The 22,851-nt window shown below is 35.1% G+C and overlaps 1 pseudogene; it reads left to right on the forward strand.

Moving 5' to 3' along the window:
- Positions 1-13,562: 13,562 nt before the first annotated feature.
- LOC109684838 (killer cell lectin-like receptor 2) lies at positions 13,563-21,332 on the forward strand (annotated as a pseudogene).
- The last annotated feature ends 1,519 nt before the right edge of the window (positions 21,333-22,851 follow it).

Below are 22,851 nucleotides of genomic sequence, written 5' to 3' on the forward strand. Positions count from 1 at the left end.
TCTTTTGCTGAGCATATTTTTGAAATTAACCATGTTTTTCATGTAGCAGTAGTTCATTCTTTTGTTATAAAGTCATAGTGTATTGTACAAATATGCCACAATTTTTTGTTTGTTCACATTTAACATTTGATATATTTCTGTTTTTTATTATAATGAATACAGTTGCCATGTAAGGTTCTGTGTGGACAGATGCTTTATTTCTTTTCTGCAAATTCCTAGATTAAGTTCCTGGTTTCTTGGTCTTATGTTGTGTGTGTGTGTGTGTGTGTGTGTGTGTGTGTGTGTGTTTAATTTTATAAGGAACTTCTAGGTTATTTTCCACTGGAGTTGTATCATTTTACTTACCCAGCAACAACATAAGAGATTTCCAATTTCTCCTCATCTTTGTCAATACTTCATATTGTCAGTCTCTTTAATTTTGTTCATGGTGAGTAGGGTAGTGGTATCACAATGTGATTTTTTTATTGGCATTTTCTTTAAAGATTAATGATATAGTTGATCATTTTTTATTTTCCTTTGCCAAACATCTGTTCATACTTGTTTACTTTGTTTTACATTAGGTTTATCTGTCTTTTAATTATAGAATTGTAAGAGTTCTATATATAATTTGGATACAAATCTTTTGTTAGATGTAGGTACTGTGGTTATTTTCTGTTTTGTCTTTTCATTTTCTTCATAGTATTTTTCAAGAGGCAGAAGTTGTATATTTTTAATGTAACCAAATTCATCATTTTTTGTGGGTCTTATGCACTTTTTATGTAGCTTTTCCTTCATCTGAATTGCAGAGAGTTTATCCATGGTTTCTTCTAGATATTTTGCAGTTTTTAATTTATACCCATTGAAATTAATATATATGTGTGAGGAAAGTGATGAGATTAACAGCTATTTCATGAGGATATAAAACTGTTCTTGTCCTATTTGAGGAAAAAAACTTTCTTTTCCTCCATTGGATTACTTTGGTGCATTGTAGAAAATAACTTGATTTTGACTGAGTGGGTCAGTTTGTAGACTCTACCTCAGTAAACTCTACGTACATTTCTGGAGCAGCCCATAATGTCTCCATTACTATGCCTTTATAGGTACCTTTGGAATGAATTGCACTAATCCTCCCAAGTTACTCCTTTTCAAAAGCGCATTGGCTATTCCAGGTTCTTTCTTTTATTTTGTTGAACTTCTTAGGATTTTTCTTTTCTCTCTTCACAATCATATCTTATCAAAATATAGAATTCATTATAGTTTCTTTCTGCATTTATTAAATGACTATACAGTCTCTCATTTTTTAGTCATGTTATTATTTGTATGTGGGCTGCTTCACAATGGTTCAGATGCTAGAGGCCTGCTTTTCAGGACAGCAGAGTTGAGGTGTTGAAACTTTTAAGGGGTAGGGCCTAGTGCTAGGGTCCTAGGTCTTTTGGGATGGTGTTCCCCTTGGAAGAGATATTGCCCCTCCTGAGAGGTGAGTTACTTCCCCAGGGACTGGTCTTCTTCATGTTCTAGCTTCTTGTCTCACCATGTGGTGTCTCCCTGTGACACATCCTTCCACCATGGTGTTATCTGCCCTGAACGTGTGATGCAGCTAAGGGTGGGCATCACTAGTGATTGAGCAGATGGGATCACCCAACCTTATACTGTGAGCTAATGAAAGTTCTTTTTCTTTATGAACAGTCCATTCTCAGGTATCCTGTTATTGAACAGAAAATTGACTAATACAGGCACTTGATTAGTGAATTGGATTGGCTGATTTTTGAATGTTAGTCAAAACTTTCACTTCTTGCTTAAATTCTACTTGAGTATTCTGTATTTATTATCCCTATTTTATATGCATTACTACAGTTGCTTTGATAGTGTTTTATGATTTCAGATATACAGATTAACATGCAAATACAAAGGCATTTTACTATTTTAAGAACATTTTTATAGCATATATGAGTTGTAAAGGGAGGTTTCATTGTGACATTTCCATATGTGCTTACAATACACCATGGTTAAGTTCATTCCCACATCATTCTCCTTCATCCCCTTTCCCTCATGCTTAAAATGATTTTGGAAGGTTTGATGTTATATCTTCATTCTACATATAAAGTAAATTGAAAAGTCAAGTTGGCAAATGGCTGAAAGCATCCACATCACTGAGCCCCCAAAAAACTGAAAGAGCACCCAAGGTTTGGGCTAGAAAGGAATTTGTGTTGTTTTTGTTAAATATGAGGCTTCCAATGAACAGACAGACCATATTTATAATGATCAACTTGTAAATAAGAATGTTATAGGATAACTCTTCCCTAAGCAGGCAGGCACCACCAAGAACCCTCTAAAGTCACCACCATTGCCAACAACTGAGTTTTGTTGGTGGTGTTCTAATTTTTTAAAAAATTTCTTCCCATGTCTGAACCAGAGTAACCTCCAATCTACAAGGACCACACAAACTGTAAAAATCAATATACAAGGCTGTGAACCTTGTAGGAGCTTGCGGATTCACAGACTGTAGAGAAAGAGAATAATCACTGACCTAGGGATTCCAATGATACCTTAGAGATGAGCCTGCAATCCATTCAGGTTAGGTACTTGATCAGACACCAAACCAAAATGACAAAAACAGAATCTCTTCATTCATATTACAGTTACAACTTAGTATAGAGAACAAAGAGAGAATATTGAAATGTACAAGAAGAAATGTAAATCACCTATAAAGGCAAACCCATCAGAATAACAGCAGTTTTGTCAACAGAGACCAGAAAAACCAGAAGGAAATAGAGTAATGTATTTCAAATATTAAAGAAAATAGTTTCAAACCTAGATTACTCTACCTGGGAAACTACCATTCACAATTGAAGGAAAAATAAAAACTTTCCATGATGAAAAAAAGTAATTTGTGATCAGTAAGCCAGCACTCTAGGAGAGAGTCAAAGAAATTTCACAGATAGCTATGAAAGGATTGGTTAAAAAAATCTCATATGGTGAGCAGATAAGCTAATGTAAAGTACCAAGGAGTCAATAACACACACACATGCACGCACACCAAAAGGAAGAAAATGCCTGGAATTACTACATATCTCTCAATATTAGCACTCTATATTAATGGTCTCAATTCCCCATCAAATGACATAGATTGTCAGAGGGATTAAAAAGCAACACTGACAACTTGTTGCCTAAAAGAAATGCATCTCATTGACAAAAACAAACATCAAGCTGGGCACTTGTGGCTTAGGCCTGTATTCCTAGTTACTCAGGAGGCAGAAATAATGAGGATCATGGTTGAAGCCAAGTCAGGCAAATAGTTTAGGAGAACCTATCTCAAAAGAAACCCCTTCACAAAAAAAGGGCTGGTGGAGTTGCTAAAGGTGTAGGCTCTGAGTTTAAACCCCGGTACCACAAAAAATAAAACAAAAACAATGATGAAGATAAATATTGACATGGGGGAAAGATAGAAAAAAGATTTTCAAAGAAAATGGACCCCAAAACACACAGGGATTAAGTAGACTTCAAAGCTAAATTAGTTAGGAAAGACAAAGAAGGTCAGTACATGCTACTAAAGGAACAATAAATCAAGAGGAAATAATATGCAGACAATGTTGGCACATTCAACTTCATTAAACAAACACTGCTTAAAAACACAGACAGTTCCTTGTGGGAAACCCTCAGGACTCCCAAAGCCTCTTGGAAGGGAGTGGAGTCACTGTAGTTTTTGTGTAACAGCCCTAAGTGAGGTTGCAACAGTCCAAAAGGATAGTTGCTGAACTCATCCCATTTTCTCTCTGCGACAGCCATTCCTAGAACAGAGGTCAAGGGAAGCCTGGGAACTGCCACGAACTCCTTCCTGCTTGTCTGCACTGCTTAAATACACTCTTCAGAAAATAAACTACGCATTGCTGCCCAGCACAACCCAGAGTTCATGACATTATTCACTGCCCGAGCATCCAAGACGACAGCCAGAACCCCACTACAGCTGGACTGCAGCAGATCCTGATGCATTGGTAGTGGGAGACTTTAGTATCCAACTCTCACCAATAGACAGGTCATTTAGACAATAATTCAACCAAGAATTTCAGAATTAAATGACACCGTAGATCAACTGGACTTACCCACATATACAGAATATTTCATCCAGCAGCAACACAATAGACATTCTTCTCAGCAGCCCATGGAACTTTTTCCTAAAGAGATCATTTTTTAGGACACAAAGCAAATCTTAACATATATAAAAAGATGGAAGTAACTACCTAAATCATGTCTGATTTCAATACAATAAAACTATGTCTCTACAACAAAAGAAACTGCAGAATACATTCAAATATATGCAGACTGAAAATCACATGGCTACATGATGGGGAGGTCATCAAAGAAATGATAAAGGAAATAAAAAAGTTGCCAGAAGCTAATAAAAATAAAGACAAAACCTTCCAAACCTATGGTATCTAGTAAGGCAGTGAAAAGGGGAAAGTTTATACTATGAGTGATGTCATTGAAATCACACATCTCAAATAAATGACCTAATATTACATCTCAAGAAATACAAAAAACAAGCTAAAGCCCAAACTAGCAAAAGGAGAGAAATAATAAAAGCTAAAACCAAAATTAAAGAAATAGAGACCAAGAAAATGATAAAGAATCAACAAAATAGAAAATTTTGTCTTTAAGGAGGTAAATACGAATAATAAACTCTTTGCCAATCTGACTAAAAAGAACCTGGAAATTATCCAAATTAATTAAAACAATGAGAAATGAAAAAGTGGATATCATAACAAATACCAGTGAAATCTCAAGGACCTTTAGGGTGTACTTGGAAAACCTATTCTCAAATAAATTAGAATATCTGAAGAAATAAATTTCTAGATGCATTTGAATAATCAAAATTGAAACAAAGGATATAAATCACACAAATAGATCTGTAACAAGTAATGAAATTGAAGCAGAAACTGTATTCCAAAAAAATTAAAGCCCATGATGAGAGGTTTTCACTGTTGAATTCTACCAGACTCATAGAGAAGTAATACCATTACTCCTCAAACTTCACCATGAAATAGAAAGGAACACTACCATGCTCATTCTCTCAAGCCAGTAGTTGTTGCAAGTGCTTAAAATTCAAATTGAGTATAACAAAATCACTGCCTAACATGGAAGTTATTTGGCAAAGACATCATTAAATAAAAGAGAAATATCCACACGAACACATAAGCTATCAATGAGGTATGACTATTCTAATTAGGAGTAGGTGCAGAATATACAGATCAATGTATATTAATCTTGCTTCTTCTGGAATATGCTGGTGAAATTTGAGATAAAATTCATGAGACAGCTCAGTACAAGAGGATGTGCAGGGATGAATGGAAATGCAGCATTAAGGCACTGCACTTAGTCCTTCTGAGCATGGCATTTTGCTAATGAGGAATAACACATTGAACAACCCATGCAATGTCATTGCATATAAAATGATAGCAAGAAATCATTATGATTAACTTTGTCAAGTTTCCAAAGTTGTTGATTAAGTTGAATATGTAATACATACTATGTAACATAATATGAGTATTTTGAACCATTTTTCTTTTATTTTCTCACTCCAAATTAATCAGTGTAAAACCTAATAGTAATGGCTCCTATAAAATCCCAATTTTCAGTATTTATAAACTATACTCTGGCTGATAAACAGATGAGTTTTTTTCCCTATGGTTTGAATTTGTAATGGTTTCTAAGCAGAGCTTTCTCTGTATTTTCTCCATCCCATGCCAGCACACTTGTCCCAGTTCTAGCTCGATTCCCTATCTTTATGAATACATCAAGGAAAGGTGAGCTCTGTATATAGAAACCACATGTAAAGTGACTACAGAGTTTCTTCGTGAACTCCTTTACAGTTTGGACTAGATTATTTCTCATTTCCTCCATTTTCCCCTTCTTCATTCTTCTATTTTTCCTTCCTTTTACCTTCTTGAGATTAATAGTATTACTTTACCATTGTTTGTTAAAAAATAATCATTTCAAAGACACTGTTTTGTGCTTCCATTCTCTAGGAAAAGAGAAAATCAAAGTCTTTCAAAAGAAGGTACTATATGTAGGAACTCTTACCTGTCAGAATGTCTCTGAAATGTCAAGATTCATTCTACTGTTAACATTTTCTGCTGTTGTGGAAATCAGATGTTTTTTCCACTTCAGTATGTGTCAGGGAAAGTGAACCACTCTCAACAATTTTTCTGACAAGTTTGCACTGGAATGTTCAGGTATGGATAACATCCTTCAGTTAACATCCTTGATTCTGTCTGATGGTATTGATTTGAAACTCAGGGAGAGTGGAGTCAAATCAGACATTAAAATTTTCAAGAAAGGGAACAAATTCCCTGGGTTAAAATATTTTTGAGTAGAAGTGAGTTAAATTAAATGCTGGAAAAATTACTAGAAAAATTGCTTTTCTGGTTACAGTGCATCATTCTCCAACATTTCTTTTTTGTAACTGAATAAAGGGAATTACATATAGTGAGAGGAGAAACATGGAGATGTGACTATTCATTTCCTTTTCTATAAAAACAACACTATTTTGCTGAGTGTTTTGTATTATCCTTTTAAGTCAGTATTTAATCTTAGTTTATAAACTATAATAATCTAGACAGGGATTTAAAAAATTCTCAGTAGGTATACAGATAAATTATTATGTGAGTTTTTTACCTTTATAAGGTAAAACTTTTTCAAAGGTAATTTATATTATATTTCAGTCTAGGAGCAAAGCATTCAAAGAAATCCAATTATTACTATTCAGGTGCCTTAAACATTTTAATTGATCTTTTATTCTAGCTTTCCTTGTTTATAATTGTTTCCCCTAAAATAACATCCATATCTTCCTTTCTATGTTCAACAAATCTTTATTTAACTACTACTAGATAATTACACTTGATACTGAAATTTCATAAGTAGGTAAATCAGATATCTTTTCTTTAGGAAGCTTAAACTTCAGATGCAGAAATATCTGCAAATAATTGAAATTCAATGTGGAAGCATAAGTAGTAAGGCCATAATAAAGTGCTTAGGGAATTCACAGGAGTGATGGAGTTAGCATAGCTGAGACATAGGATGTTATCAGGGAAGGATTTCTATGAAGTCCATCCTATCATATTTGGTGTTCCAGAATGCATTTGGTCAGATGGACAAAACAGAGAGTGGAATTTCATTATTGCACAGAAGTAGAACTTACCTTGGATGATCAGCACTGCTGGATGGCAGAATATTGGGCGCTGTGGGAGGAGCTATGAATAGGATCAACCAGCCTGTATTCAGCTGAGTAGACAGAGACATAAAGAGAAGATGTAAGATTGAACATATAGAGTGATGAATAATATCCAAGGCTTAGGCCCAGATTATGTTTTTCTCCCTTGACATAGACCCCAGAAGCTCATTCCTCTTTCATTGTATTTGAAATTTTAATTTCCTATGCAACCCATTAGAATCACTGCTACCCAGACACACCTCTAGTGGACTTTTCTAATTATACTGTTTATCTTTACTCACAGACAATTGTTTGGGGTGTCTTTGTTTAAGTTTTTTAACTGATAATTGGCACAGGTAAACTAGAAGGGATAAGAATGCTGCAGAAATAATACATTATAAGGCTTTTCTTAATCTAATATATGTAGTCAATGTGTAGCACATACATATTCCCTTTCCAAGAGATCAAAGTGGTAGCATAGGCCAAATCTAGACATGAGCAGGAAAGTGGTCAGACCCACAAACTACCCCCACAGCTGGAATATTTTTAATGTAGCAATAGTCTAGAACTCATGATTAATGAGCATCTTCATTTCTTGGCCAACTGTTTATAAAAGCCACATACGACCTCTGTATGACCATCTACCAGCAACACCAATCAAGAAGGGCAAAAAGTATCCACCCCGAGTTTGCCTGTCTTCATTATTTGCTACTGGCCAGGCATCTGCCTTCTTACCACATAAATTGTACATCTGCTCTTACTAATGTGCACGGAGTTCATTGTGGACCTAAAAGTTCACACCAGCACATTTCCATCCCTGTTTCTCATTCCTACTAAAGGTGATGGTGTGGCTTTCTTAGCATGTGTAAGGACCTAAGTTCAAACCCAGTACTGGCAAAAAATATACCCCTAAAACAAATGAACATACTTAAGATAAAGACCCCACCATGTGGCATCTCATAGCTGTGGGATTTGCTTATAGACTCCTGCAGTCTCTGATTAGAAAATTCTCAGATTCTTTGTGTCCACATGGGAGCACCCAGGCAGGACATATGGATGTATAAAGGAAATAATGGAGTTTCATTGTAGGAGAGAGAGAAGGGAATTATGTATATGAACTTTGCCAGATGTAATGGGGTGGGGTCAGGGAGATTTTATTTTAGGACAGTTTTAATTTTATCCTTAACTTGGAACTGAGAAGACCGCTTCATTCCCCATACCCAATGGCCTTCAAGCCAGGGGAAGATCTGGGTGGATTCATGCCTATACCTATGCACAGGTGCCCTAACTCCATGCTGGAGGAAATTTCTACTCTCTCTAATCTAACAAAAGGTCTGCAACTGGAATGGAGCTCTCTGTGCTCAGAGGTTATGGGTAGGAGAGGGGTGACTGAGGAACTCTAAATCGGGTTCTACAGTTTTTAAAAGTCCTGAACTTTCCCAAATGTCTAGTCTGCCTCACTCTCACACCAGTCCTCTGTGCTATACAGAGGCATGCCCTCACCATTCCATGACCTTCTTTTTTCAACTGCATTCCTCTTTGCCTTCTAATTTCTTTTACCCACTGAAGGGACAGTGTTTTAATTGCAGAGACTGCGGACAGCTGACTCAAGGCTACTACAATGCCATCACACCAAAAGAACATTGTCCGGGTAACAAAAGAACCATCTTGGACCTCTTGCTTTTGCATATATTCCTGTGGTATACATAGCAGGACTCAAAGACTTGTGATGTCTGGCTAAATCTTATCTAACATTCAGCAAAAAGATGGAAAGAATATTGACCAGTCCATGCATCACCCAAATGACCTCTTATCCTGACATTCCCACAAGCTACTCAATTCCCAGTTCCACTGGCAGCTTGATGGCCACTTGATGTACTTCTTCTCATTGGCTAGAGGCTTTCTGGATGTCTTGCATTATCTTAGTGGATCTTTTTGTTGTCTTGAATACCGGTGTGGGGCTATGGTAGATGTGTTGTGGTCACAAGGTTGTCTACAGGCCAAAGGGCAGAAGGTTAGAAAGATTTAGAGACAATGGCATTGATGATATTGAGCAAGTGGAAGAGCACTTGGTCTCTGGACATCAGTACCTCTGCACTTTTTTAATATATGTACAAATATATATGTCTAAGACCTACCAGTAGAAGTTAGTACTTTTAATGGACCCCCATCATATGGAAGAGATGACTCACAGTGTACTAAAATCACAAGCAGATTTCTGATAGGTAGAAATGGACACATATGAAAGGCACCTTGGAGTCAAATGAATAACTCTGGATTTATTGTCACTATAGTTATGAATTCTGTTCTTACATCTGTTATCACACTATACATAGAATGTTCTTTGCTACAAAAAAGGTGGTTCAAGATTAGCAACAACACACAAAACAGGAAATCTTCGTGATTTGTGGTTAAAAGTCAACAAGAGCTTAAATCTCTCAGCAGCAGCTCTTCAGTCTGTCCTCTTCCTGAAACCTCTTTTTTACTCTGATCTGCCACTTTAATTTATTTTTTTGTATCATAGTAGGAGAACTTCTTTGTAATGATTATACCTTATAGTCTTCACCCCTCCAAAGCAAACTGTTTCTTATCCATCATGAACACAGTAGTATTACTGAAACCTACTGAAGATAGCAGATAATGGAAAACTCCATTTTAAATTTTATTGAGGATTTTTTGAAAATGAGTAAGAAAATCTACTTATACAAGGCTTTACTACCAACTAAATGTGATGTGTTGTATGGGATGTGTATACTGTAGTGAGTTTTTTTCCTTGAAGTATTATGGAGGAAGTTTTTCATCCCTGTATCTTATTATGTTTCTCTTCTTTCCAGAAATGACAAGGAGCTACTTGCATAATGGTGAAATTTCATGGTAAAAGGAAGAGAATAATGCAATTCAGAGCTTCTGAGAATAAATATGACTATGACAAGCACTCATTCTCACAGAATAATAAGCTTTGAAAATGACCTTATGTGTCCAAAAACTAATGAATTTGTGAATTTCACTTTATAACTTCCCTGTCAAGCACTTATGTACCATGTTTCAATACATTCAGGAAATGCAGCTCATCTTTCCCCCATGGAATTCAAGAAAGGACTTTTTCATTTCAATTTTTTTTAGCATAAAGTAATTCTATAAGTGGGTCTCACTGTGTTACTTACTGCATATATACAATGTGCTTTGATCAAATTCACCCCTTCTTTAGTATTCTTTCTTTACTACCCTTCCTGGCATCCCCCTTACTTTTTAAACAGTTTTATGGTTGGTTTCATTTTTCTATTTTCATACATTTGTCTATAATATGCTTGTAACATTCACCCCATGTCATCCTCTCCTTTTCCCTCCTCTCACTGCCTGGCCAGGCATGGGATCCTGGCCAGGAATGAGTCCACCTGCTGAAGTCATTCAGACCATCCATCACTGTGAACAGATGGTTTTCCAGACATTCTTCACCTCTATCTGGGACAGGAAGTACAATTTGCTGCTGTGGAAAGATAAGGTTATTGAATTTTGAACTTGTGACCAGAAGGTTTGAAGGTGTGTCTGGAAGTGTGTGCAGAGCTCTAGCTATCTGCATCAGCAGAAAAAATTGTGGAAAATATATAGTTTCACAAATAAAAAAGTTTCTTACAGCAAAGCAGCCAGAAAATCAATGAATAGTTTATAGATTAAAGTGTGTATGAATATATATTTTTAGACAGAGTATCTACACCATGTAGCTTTTGGGTATAAATTTCATTCTGTCCTTTCCAAATCTATGGGAAATCTAGTTATATAGTCTATTCCTTCTTATCTCAGTTTAAAAAATCAAATGTGAATGTTTTCATACTTAAGTGATACAATATAAATGGAAGAGAGGTATTTGGTAATATACATCAGAGTTCTTTAAATATGTCTGCTCTTTGACTCCATAATTTCATGTTCAAAAAGTTTGTCCTAAGGAAATATTCAAAAGTGCATATCAAATTGTTTTTAAATTAACAATGAATAAATAAATAAATAAATAAACCCTAAGAAGTTTAATTGTCTAAGAGTAGGGGATTGCCTAATTACGATATAAGTGTGGGTAGGAATTATATGTAGTTTAAAAGTTCTTTTGTAGATGATTTTTTTAAATGAAGAAATACTTATTATTTATTAGAAAATAACAAAAATACACTGTGCAAACCAAGGTTGGTGGGACATAGCTATAATCGTAGTAATTAGATATGGAGGCTGATGGATCCAGGCCATTCCACATTACACAGTGAGTTCAAGACCGTCTGAAGCCACTTAGCAAGAATATGTCCCATAAAACAAGTACTGGGGATGTAGCTTGGTGTTAGAGTGCTTGCCTCATTATGTCCAAGGCACTGGTTTGATGTCTAGCACCATACAGAAAAGTAAAACCTGCCATGCAACCCACCTTGATATCAAATTTGATAGTAAATAAAATGTACAGATAAAAAACTGGAAAAGTATATATCAAAATCTTCATGGTGGAAATATGAAAGCTTTGAAGTAATAAATCAAAAAATATTTTTTAAAAACTAATGAGACATTTCCTTTGTGAAAACTATTATTTGATTTTAGAGCTAAAGAATTTAGTGATAACTTCTTTTATATATTTATATATTTATACTTACAAGTTTTCACATACTCATCTTTTCTCAAGATGCATGCTTTTATCTTTTCAGGAACTGACTTTGAACATTGATATAGAATGACATTTTGCAAAGAGTAACAAGTGGTTAGTTCAAATGGAGAAATACATCGTTCATGACAATTTTTCCTTTCTGGTTGACATCAGCTTTCATTACACAGTTTCCTCTTTTCACTTTGGTCAAGACGAGGGACAGAAATTTTGAGTTGGGGTATCTTTCAGAGGCAATTCACTTCTGTCTTCTGTCTTACAGTCTCTAAGGGATCCAGGACTGGAAAAGCCAGCATATCCCTCATCTGTGGATAAGTTCCTCCCCCTGCATCATTGCATGGCTCAGATACAGGTAACACCTGCATTTATTCCCTCGGATCTTTGTACCATGTTATCGTACTTAATGCAGAGATGTGGCAGTTCATAAGATCGTTCATGAGGAAGGCACTGAAGGGAAAGCGTTCTTTATTGACTGTATTAGGATTGCATTAATTCTGAATGGTGTGAAAATTATAGTCCAGCATCCATGAAAAGGTCTTTTCTTTTTCTTAACATGCTATGATTTTTGCTTTGTGTTATCAGAAGAAAAAGAAATAGTATTTGTGGGAGTTAATTACTTTTTAGTTGGGTCAAATGTTTTACATACTTTCTTATTCGACTTGAAGGACTGTATAATAGGAAAGAATACTTTTTCTTAGGAAATTAGTGAAAATGAACACTTGTTTTAAACATTTGAAAGATAATAAAGTAGAAAGAATGCAATTACATGTGCAATTTTCCCAGATTTTCTGTTTCTATCATTTTTTCATATTGTTTAATGTAAGAAGCAAGGTAAATTTTAAGTATTTACTGTTTAATAATTTCATTCTATATTGATAGACATCACTAGGTTGAATCCTTTATGGACTCAAACTAATGAATACATATTGACAAATTTTGTTTTCACACAGGCTCCTCTGATATCATTATACATTAGAAGATTATTTATCAAATTTTCATGTATAGAAATCATTTGGAATTAAAATATAGGCATTTTGGCTCCAATTGAAAAGAGTTATTTATCATATTTTGTATTGGGAACTGGAATCCTAAATGTTAACCAATCTCAAAATTAACCTCCAAATATGCAAGTGGTGTTGGGAATACACTTTGGGAAACACTAGTAGAGTTATGTGTAATTGAAAGAATGCAACAACCTTCATACATATGTGTAAATATATCTCAGAACATGTATGAGGTTTTAAAGAGCAAAGATATATACATCAGAAAGTTTTGAATTTTTTTATTTGAAATAATAGTCTAAGAAACTTTTCTAGTGATTTGAGATGATACCAATTTTGCCTAAAATTATATATATATATATATATATATATTTGTTTTTATATATAAGTATATATTGAACACTTTGATTAAAATTGACTATGTGGGTAGGTAATAATCTCCTGGTTGTTTAAAAGAATGTTTTCATATTTTCTAATAATGGTGGCAGTGATCACTAGAAGTACAAATGACTTGAACAGAAATGTTGAAAATTTTCCATGTATTACATAAATCAGGCACAGTCTACATGTTTAGGAACTTGAAGGCGTTCATAGACACATAACCACCAGCACACACACACACCATCTTTCAAATTTTGTAAGTTGTTATAGTTGGACAGTTTAGGGTTTTTTTTTTTGCACCAAAATCATTTCAAGGCAAGATTTCAATGCAAAACATGCTTCTCTTCTTACTCTAAAGATGAGCGATCAGGAGGTGACATATTTTACCCTGAGATTTCTTTAGTCTTCTCCAGAGTCACAGAATAGATTAAGAACTGATGATACTCAAAATTGTAGAAAATCTGAAGGAAAAGGTAAAAGTTTTAAGGATGTAAAGTCATCTGTTTCTTATGCATTGCTAAACTTTTAAATATGACAAAAATGTATTATATGCACTTCTGGTTGTCAGCTGTTAATATGAAAAAACTAGAGTAGAGTTCTTTCTACTCTAGTAGAATATTAGAATACTTTATGTTTTTGAGAATGACAAAATGAATTAATAAATTCTTTTAAATGTGAGAAACATTAGGAGTTTTTATTGAAATCTTGTCAAGAGGGATTTGTGTGGCCGTTAAAAGTAGACAACAAAATAGAGTCTGAAGAAACACTGAATTTTCTATAGAAGTAAATCTTAGAAAAATGAAAAGTATGTGTTAAAAAGAAGGCTCTTATTCAAATGAAAGATATGTCAGGGATCTCAAATATTTACCAAACACTAATGGCAGTGAAGCTGCAAAAAGGTTCAAATCACAATGGGAATTCTTAGTGAAGGACTTGTGTCTTTTTAGTTCTGCCTTTTTAAGGTTTTGATCATGATGAATATGAATATAACTTTTCTTTTTCCTTTTTTTAAAAATTTATTTACTGGGGTTTGAACTAAGGACTTTGCACTTATTAGACCAGTGCTCTACCCCTTGACCCATGCCTCATATCTTTTTTAATAAATGATTTTTCTTTGTAGGCAAAAACTAAAACTCAGTCAAAAAATGGAAATTCTAAATTTTCTATTTCTTTATTACTTTTCAGTCTTCAAATATTGTTTCAATAAAACTCTAAATTGAAAACTTTTGCTTCAGATGTAGAGATAAAGATATGACTTTCAGATTTCTTTTTTTAAATGATTTTTAGGTAGTATTCCCTTTTTTTTTCATTTTTCTTTTATTATTCATATGTACAAGGATAATTGGTACTCTCCGTAGAAAAACAGAATTAATGAAAAAGAAATGAAAGTTCGTTTCTAGAAACTCTTGTAAGGATGGATCCCCATGACACATGCAGCTTCAAAATATCCACTACTGGCTATCAGTTTCTCAAGAATATTGACTTATCTTTTCTTCCTTTACATTATTGGTTTTGTGTTCATGGAGGTATACACATGCCAGCTTGGATCCTCCTATGTGTGTCATGCTTATTGCCTTCCATGCTTTGCTAAAAGATGTAGTTTTGAAGTCCTATAAAATTCGGTGACCTGGCACACCCTATAACCTCAAATACTTGTGAGAATAAGAGTGGAAGATCAAGAATTTGAAGTCAGCCTGGATCATGTAGTGAGATCTTGTTTAATTACAGAAAAAAAGGAAACGAAAGTTTGAAATCCTATAGAACTATTCCTTTATGTAGGATTATACAATGAGCAAGTGTTAACCAGAAGTCTAAAATCTTTAATCTGTATATCCTAGATTACAACTATGAATCTATTTTTGACACTCTTTACAAGTTTTTAGCGATAATGACCCCTTCTTTCAAATGATACTCTAGTTAAGGTTAGTAATGGGCAGGTTCTTTCCTTGATGATTATTTTCTTCATTTTGTATTTAAGAATTTTCAGTGCCCTGGCAACTCATTACAGTAACTCTTGGGATCCTGTGTTTACTTCTTTTCACAACAATAGCAGTGTTGATGATAAAAAGTGAGTAATTGAAATACATCGCTCTTGTCTGAGTAATAGTGTTAGACACTAATTGTGCATATATTCACATGCTCCATCCATTTTCCTGTCTATAATCAGGGGCTATCTTAGGTGGCTCTGGCATTTGTAGGAGGCTTTTATTTTCCTGGGCATATGACAATATCATTTTCTTTCACTTATCTTTTCCATTGATTCTGGGGCTAAGATGACCTGTCTTGCTTGGCCTTAAACATGGTCAGATTCTTTCTGACAACAGAGGATTTATTGATATTCTGCCATCTGAGTTAAAGTCACTGTGATTTTGAGGAAAACATTCCTTGAGAAAAACTTGTTCAAAAGAAATTTTGGCTTTCTTTTGATTTTTTCCATGTATGTAATGAGAAATGGTTTAGTAAAGGAATGAATCTGAATAAAACAGACTCAATCTGTTCATGGATGTTAGATAATGTTTAAATTAAGCTTTACCTCTTATTTTAATTCCTACACATCTTTGGAAAATACCACTGATATGCTATATTCATATAAAATTACATATTTAGTTCATACTGTCTTTTCTCCCATGGATATTTTATCTGTTAAAATAATCATTACGTGATATATTCATGGTTCTTATTTCAAATTTTCATGCTTAGAAGATGTGATGTTGAAAGTGTTGAAAACTAATCTCTACTTTTTTATTTATAAATGATATATTGATAAAAATGAATCGAAAGGTGAGCTGTTATCATAATCTTAATCAGATATTTTATTGATTTTACACTGAAGTTGCTAGTAATGAGAAATTTGATGTTTCCATTTCTATGGTCAGGTCATTAAGGTGTTACTTTCTAAAAATAAAATTACTAATTAAACTAATTATGTGAGTTGTTTATCAAAATAAGGCTTCTTTTGTCTTAAATTCGTGTGTTAATTCAAGAATGCTTTTACAATTATATCTATGCTATTGATTTTAACTTTTCATTATTTTCAAGATAAACATGAACAAGAAAGTCTAGAAAACATCCATCAAAGGTACCACATTCTGAAAAAGAACAGCTTATTGGAACAACTTTTGACAAATAAGTCTTTAGAATGTGATAGTTCCAAAAATACAACATTTCAGCCTAAAAAGGAGCTGTGCTTATTCTCTGTAAAAAAGAAGAGTTGTTTTGACAAAAATAAAGCTGCTTCAAAATCTCTGGAAAATGCAATAGGTATGGGTGCCTCAACTAAAAGATTGCTTTTTTTTTTTGCTATGCTGACTGGGGGTACATTGTGGCATTTACAAAAGTTCTTACAACATATCATATATGAATTTATCCCTCTATCATTCTCCTTTTACCCCCTTCCCCATTCCTAGAATAGTTTTGATAGGTCTCATTTTTCCAATTATATAAATGTGTGCACAGTATTTTCACTATTTTCATCCTCTTACACCCTTTCCCCACTTCCTCCCTCCACTGGTACCCACTCCCACCCCAAGGCAGGAGCTGTTCTACCCTCCTGTTCTCTGATTTTTAAATGAAAGAAAAATGACAATTTTGTTTGTATAAGATAGCTACACCGAGGGTTTCCTTGTAACATTTCCATGTATATATGTAATATAACCTGAATTGGATCATCTTCTCTATTTTTCTTCTTTCTACCTTAGTCTCCTTTTTATGGTGGCCTCAACAGCTTTAAAAATTCTATATTCTTTCTCATATAGGAATTACATCATCCATATTCACCTTCTCCAGAGCTTTGAAGTTTAATAAACAGACTTAAGATCCTAGTGATATATGAGTTAACTCACAAATTTTAAATTGTACCTCTTAGATATAAGTGGGTATTTGGATTTGCTTATTTCAGACATGGCACTAGAACCCTAAAAGAGTCATGCTTGGATTAGTAAAGCCCTACAAATCATAAACTCAATGACCATTCTTATGTTTGCACTTCAAAAAGATTTGAAACAGTATTTTTCATTCTGCACTTTGAAACCATCACTACATGCAGGGAAATAATAGACCATCAATCATCTTCAAAGACTTCCTTGAGTGTATTTATTTCTTTGTGATAATAACATTTAACATAGGTTTACCCTCCTAACAGATTTTTAGTGTGCCATTTTAATAATGTAGGCATCATAGTGTACAGTAAGTATACCCAGAACTTAAACATCTTGCATAACTGAAAGTTTATACCCACTGAGCAATTGCTTATTCCACAAATTAAAGCACCCAATAACTACCAATCTAGTCTATACTTCTGTAAGTTTCATTTTGTTAGAAAGCACATCTAAATGGAATCATAAAGTGTATGACAACCTTATCTCAGTTAGTGTTCACATTCTCAGTGTTCATCTGTGTTGCTGCATATGTTAGCATTTGATTTTCTTTGGCAGTATTGGTGTTTGAAATGAAGGCCTCATGCTCACTAGACAGGCTATCTATGACTTACTCCACCAGCTCTGCATTTTGTTGTGTATTTTTTTGATAGTCTTGCAAACTTTTTGTCTGGGATGACTTCAGTTACAGGTGTGAGCTACCAGCAATCAGCTCATTTAGTTCTTTTTCAAGGTTTAATAATAGTACATCCTATGTATTTGCCTCATTTTCTGTATCCACTCATCCATCAATGGACACTATGGTTTTTTCAATGTCTTTGCTATTGTGAATAATGCTCCATTGAAGATAAAGATGCAGGTGCCTGGGCATGCTACAATATCAATGTATCACCATTATTGAGAGCTGTGAGAGTTTCTTTAGCTGTGGATTGGTGACATACATATTTCTCTGACTAACATAATACCAGAAAACAATAAGCCTAATGATTCTCCTCATATGTTGCAGGCAAACTCTGTGGCCACTGGTCTTGTCATGGAGTAAAATGTTATTATTTTGTCATGGAATTTAAAGACTGGAAGGGATGTAAAAAGATGTGCCAAAGTTATAGTTTATCCCTTTTGAAGATAGATGACTATGACGAAAAGGTATCATGGTCTCTTACATTCACTTTTATTCTTGGATTCTGTCTTTCACTCTGGGACAACAAGATAACTGAAGACATACATACAGTATTAAAGAAAGAAATGATCAACTTTTTGTGTTTGTGTGTTTTTGTCAGCTATGTGAACAATGTGTTTATGAGTCTCCTGGGAGACTCCTGCCTGTTAGAAGGAGCCCAAAGCCAGACTTTCTGGATCAAATCCTTCTCTGAGAGTGCCTGTTAGCTCAGTGACATTAGCTAAATTATTTAGCCTCTTTGGGTCTATCTGCAAAACAGATACAAGAGCTGTAAACATGCTAACATTTGTATTAGTTAGCTTTATGGTGATATTAATTTCATCTGTAAATAACATTTACTTGATCAATATTCTTGCACATTATATAAAGATATCTATCTTTGAAAATTAATTTTAAAAATAAAACAGTAGGAAATTGAAATTGATATTGTGTTTTTAATTTTTTACTGAGGAAAATTTTTAAAATATAAACATGTGGTTTTCAGAGGCACCTCTCATTTTCCTTTAGTAAATATCACAAAATTTGTATTCAAATTTAAAATATATATGAGTTCTTGGCATCAATACATGAAATAATTTTCTGTTTGATACAAAAAACAAAGTTAAATTGAAATCTATATTTTAAAATATGTACAGTCATTAAGCAGGCATTGTGTGCTACATAATTTGATTTTATCTTTTACACACAGCAAATACACCCCCTCCTCTTCACTCCTTCACAGACAGAACATAGGAAGACTTTCTTTTAGCAGCATAAATCTTCAACATGCACCTCTTAACACACACTTTTTATTTTAGTATATTTTCTTTTGATGATTCCTCCTTTTGCTTAAGATTATGTGATCATCATTTTCCCACATCCTTCAAAATTCTTCTGGAGTATGAAATTTAATAGTTTCATAAACTGTGAAAAGTATTTTAATGAATCTAATGATAGATAGTTAATCTTTATATTTTTCCATGCTTTCAATAACTTATGAAACCAAACTCATTTTTTTCACAATTAATGTAATGATCATAGAACAGCTGAGCCTTTTACCTGTAATTCTCTTGGTCTATCAGGTGAGAATTTTCTCACAATATATATTTTGTTTTGTTCAAAGAATTTCCTTCAATCCCAGATCAACCCAGATTATTACTGGATTGGGTTATCATATGACAGAGGGGAAGGAAAATGGAAATGGACTGACTATGGCACATCTGTAATGTGAGTTTATGGAATTCATTCATTGACATTGGTGTGAGAATTGGAAATATTGTATGTAGAAAGAATGTCTCATTTCACCCAGCTTTTTTCATTTTCAAATGGAGGTCATTGGTAAGAACAAGATGAATAAGTAAGAAAGTGTTTGAAGAATTATACTTAAAAAGGAAGAGAAGTGTCATACAAAGTTATTAGTACTAAAGAAAGCATGATGCTCAGAAGCATGTTTTGTAAGGTGCACAAAATGTAACAAAAATCATAATTCTGTATTGTCGTGGTGTTGGGGTTTGAACTCATGATTTCTCAACTGCTAGGCATTGACTCTATTGTCTGATCCAGGCCTCCAGCCCCAAATCATAAACTTTTAGGTAATGTGAAGTAATTAGATCAGCCTGACTTAACCATAATTGGCAGATATCCTGATACATTTGAAACTCCTTTGTATAGTTAATGTATTTTTTACTTTATTTATATATTACTTATTACTATAAATGGTATGAATAATAGTCATACCTATGTACATTTATACCTTCCACATCAAGTGCAGTATTATATAAATGCTTAGGTTTCTATTTAAGTCAATTTTTTTTCATTATACTGGGGTTTGAACTCAGGGCATCACACTTGCTTGACAGGTGCTCTACTTCTCAAGCCACTCCTCCAGCCTTGCATTTAATTCTAATCTGTTGTAAAACTACTATTTGGTAATATTGACTACTCTGTTTATATTTTTAGGAATTCTGTTTTTTGGTGTAGGATAACTATGCTAGTTACTTATATGTTCAAGCTATCTTTTATACCTTGAAGGTTATTAAAATACTTGTTTTATCCCTGGTAACTGCTAACCCTAGTATTTGAAATTTGGTGTATCAAATCTATTGTTTTGCTCATGTTTGTTCCTGATGTCATTTTCTTTGTGGTGCTTAGAGATTTTTTTTTTCTGTTTGAGCTACTGTGGAAATTTAAGGTCTGAATTGAAGGTGGTGGCTTCCTCAAGAAAGACTTTTTGTTTGATGCCTTGAGACACTGTAAGTCTTGGCACCTTCTTTTCTTTCTTTTTATTTTTTTTTTCCTCACTAATGGGTTTTCAATTCAGGGCCTTTGCTCAAGCACTTCAGCAACTGAATCAGTCTGCCAGCCCTTTTGCTTTTAGTTTGTTTAACAGATAGGGTTTTACAAGTGCTAACTGGTAGGAAAAAGGCTGCTTTGAAGAAAACTCACAAGAAAATCTCACGTCCAAGGGCAGGGTTTAATGACAGACACCAGCCATATGGCTGACCTGGGGAAGATGGCACAGAAAGAGGGTGAGTCTGAGCCAGGCATGGCTTTTTATAGAAGAGGAGGGTAAGAGGTTGGCACATGCACAGGCATCTCTGATGGGGGTGGAGCTTGTCTTGGAGAGTGGGAAGTTTTGCTAAAGGAGGGTGGCTGTTATTGGGAATGCCTCCATTTTCCAAGAGGTAAGGCCTGAGGATAAAATGGTCACTGATTTATAAAATTGTGGCATTATTGTTTTATTGTTCCTCCATTTTTTTTAAATAATGATGATGGAAGGGGCTGAGGATCAGGAGTTGGGGTGAAACTTGGGTCTCTTTAGTGGCTTCCTGCTGGCAGGGGGCATTGTATGGGGCAGGATCCTCAGGCTCCTGTGGCATCCTGGATGGGGCCTTTTAAGCAGTTTTTCTGGGCACTTTTGGAGAGGTTGACATTCCTGGAGGTACAACTGGTTAAATTTTTTATTACCAATAGCAGACATATAGTGTAAAAGAAATCTTTGTACCATTCTTATGATACAAGGGAGAAAGTTTAAGAATATGAGAGCAAGAAACATAAGCATCATGATGGCCATCAGCCAGGAGCACCACTGTGAAATGTTGCCTAGAGGATTCCAAGAGTCCTCCAACTCCCTTCTCTATTTTTCTGATTGATCCTGGGGTTGCCTAATTTTATTTTTTACTGCCCCTGACTGGTTAACATAGAAGCAGCACTCTTCTTGTAAAAATAGGTAGAGACCACCCTTCTCTGCAGTGAGCAGGTTAAGGCCTCGTCAGATTTGGAGTACAACTGAGGCTAAGGAGTCAAGTTGTTTTGAACGTTAGGATAGACTCCGTCAACATTTAAAGATCACTTATCAATTGACTAGAGACTTTTGCACAGTAGTGGACAGAGGTTCCTATTCCTGCAGCCCCTGTCCCCATAGCAGCTGTTATTCCCAGGGTAGCTAACAAGGGAATAGCCTGAATTGCCCTTTTATATCGAAGGAGAGCAGTGAGGGGGATGGGTAGGTCCTGATCTTCTGTAATTATATCCATGCCAGGAACCAAAAATACCAGAGTGTAAATACCTTTCCAGGCTTGCAGTAAACAGGAGTATACACTCTGACTGCATAGAAAGAGAGCCCTGGAAATGGGGGGAGGGAAGCAGATATTGTTTTTGGTTTTGTTGGCCACCCTAGTGGTGTGACATTTTTTGGCCACTGGGGAGCCCACCTCAACTATCCCTGAGGAACTCTGCAGGCAGAAAGGGCTGGCTGGGAAAGGGGAACTGGGGAAAGTGTAGAGGCAGTGGGCCTTTTGGTGAAGGAACAATTTAAGGTAAATGGTGTGGAAATGTTTATGGTGCTGGCAATGACCTGAGAAGGGTCAGTCCACTGACATATCCAACAACCATGGGCTAGAGTAGGATTGGTGTGGTTGAGTAGTTGATGAGTGGTATTTATGACCTGCATGAGAAGTGTTTCAGAAAGGGACAGCATATGTAAAGGAATTTTAAGAAGCTTTCTGGTGGGAAAGAATAAATTGTTTAATCTTTGAGGTACCTGGGTGTGGAGGACCTTCTGGAGGGCCTCATCCTGGACTCCGCCTCCATCAGATGTACCAAGCTGTGAGAGGTAAGTCTAGCATACCTGTTGCCCCCTCCTCCTGTGGCAGCAGCAGCTAGCATGGTCACCTTTGCTGATACCTGCCCAATATTTTTGATTAAGATGTTGGCATAAAGTGGTAATGCTACGGCATGCCTTTTGCATGATGGTATATGCTGTAAATGGCCAGCATGGTTTGGGGGGAGCTTGCAAAGGTCCAAGTCATAAGAAGGAAGAGTGTACAAGGAGTAAGGTACACAGGGTGAGGTATCCAAAACAGAGAGCTGCCTGATGGGGCCATCTCCAGTCAGGGGGAGAAGTTGCCCACAGGCCAACACTTAGGAGAGAAGGGACGAGGACAAGAATTACCCACAGAAAGGGATGGAATGAAAGCATAGGGGGTGCAGTTTACAATAAGGCAAAGAGAATGTTGGAAAATGAATAAATTTCTTCAGGAGTAAAGTTTGAGAGAGTACCTTGAAGGTGAAGGTTGGCTATCCAATCTATGAAGTAGGGATAAAGAAGGTCT

The sequence above is a fragment of the Castor canadensis genome, chromosome 6, assembly GCF_047511655.1.
Source record: "Castor canadensis chromosome 6, mCasCan1.hap1v2, whole genome shotgun sequence".
In the NCBI taxonomy this organism is placed as follows: Eukaryota; Metazoa; Chordata; class Mammalia; order Rodentia; family Castoridae; genus Castor; species Castor canadensis.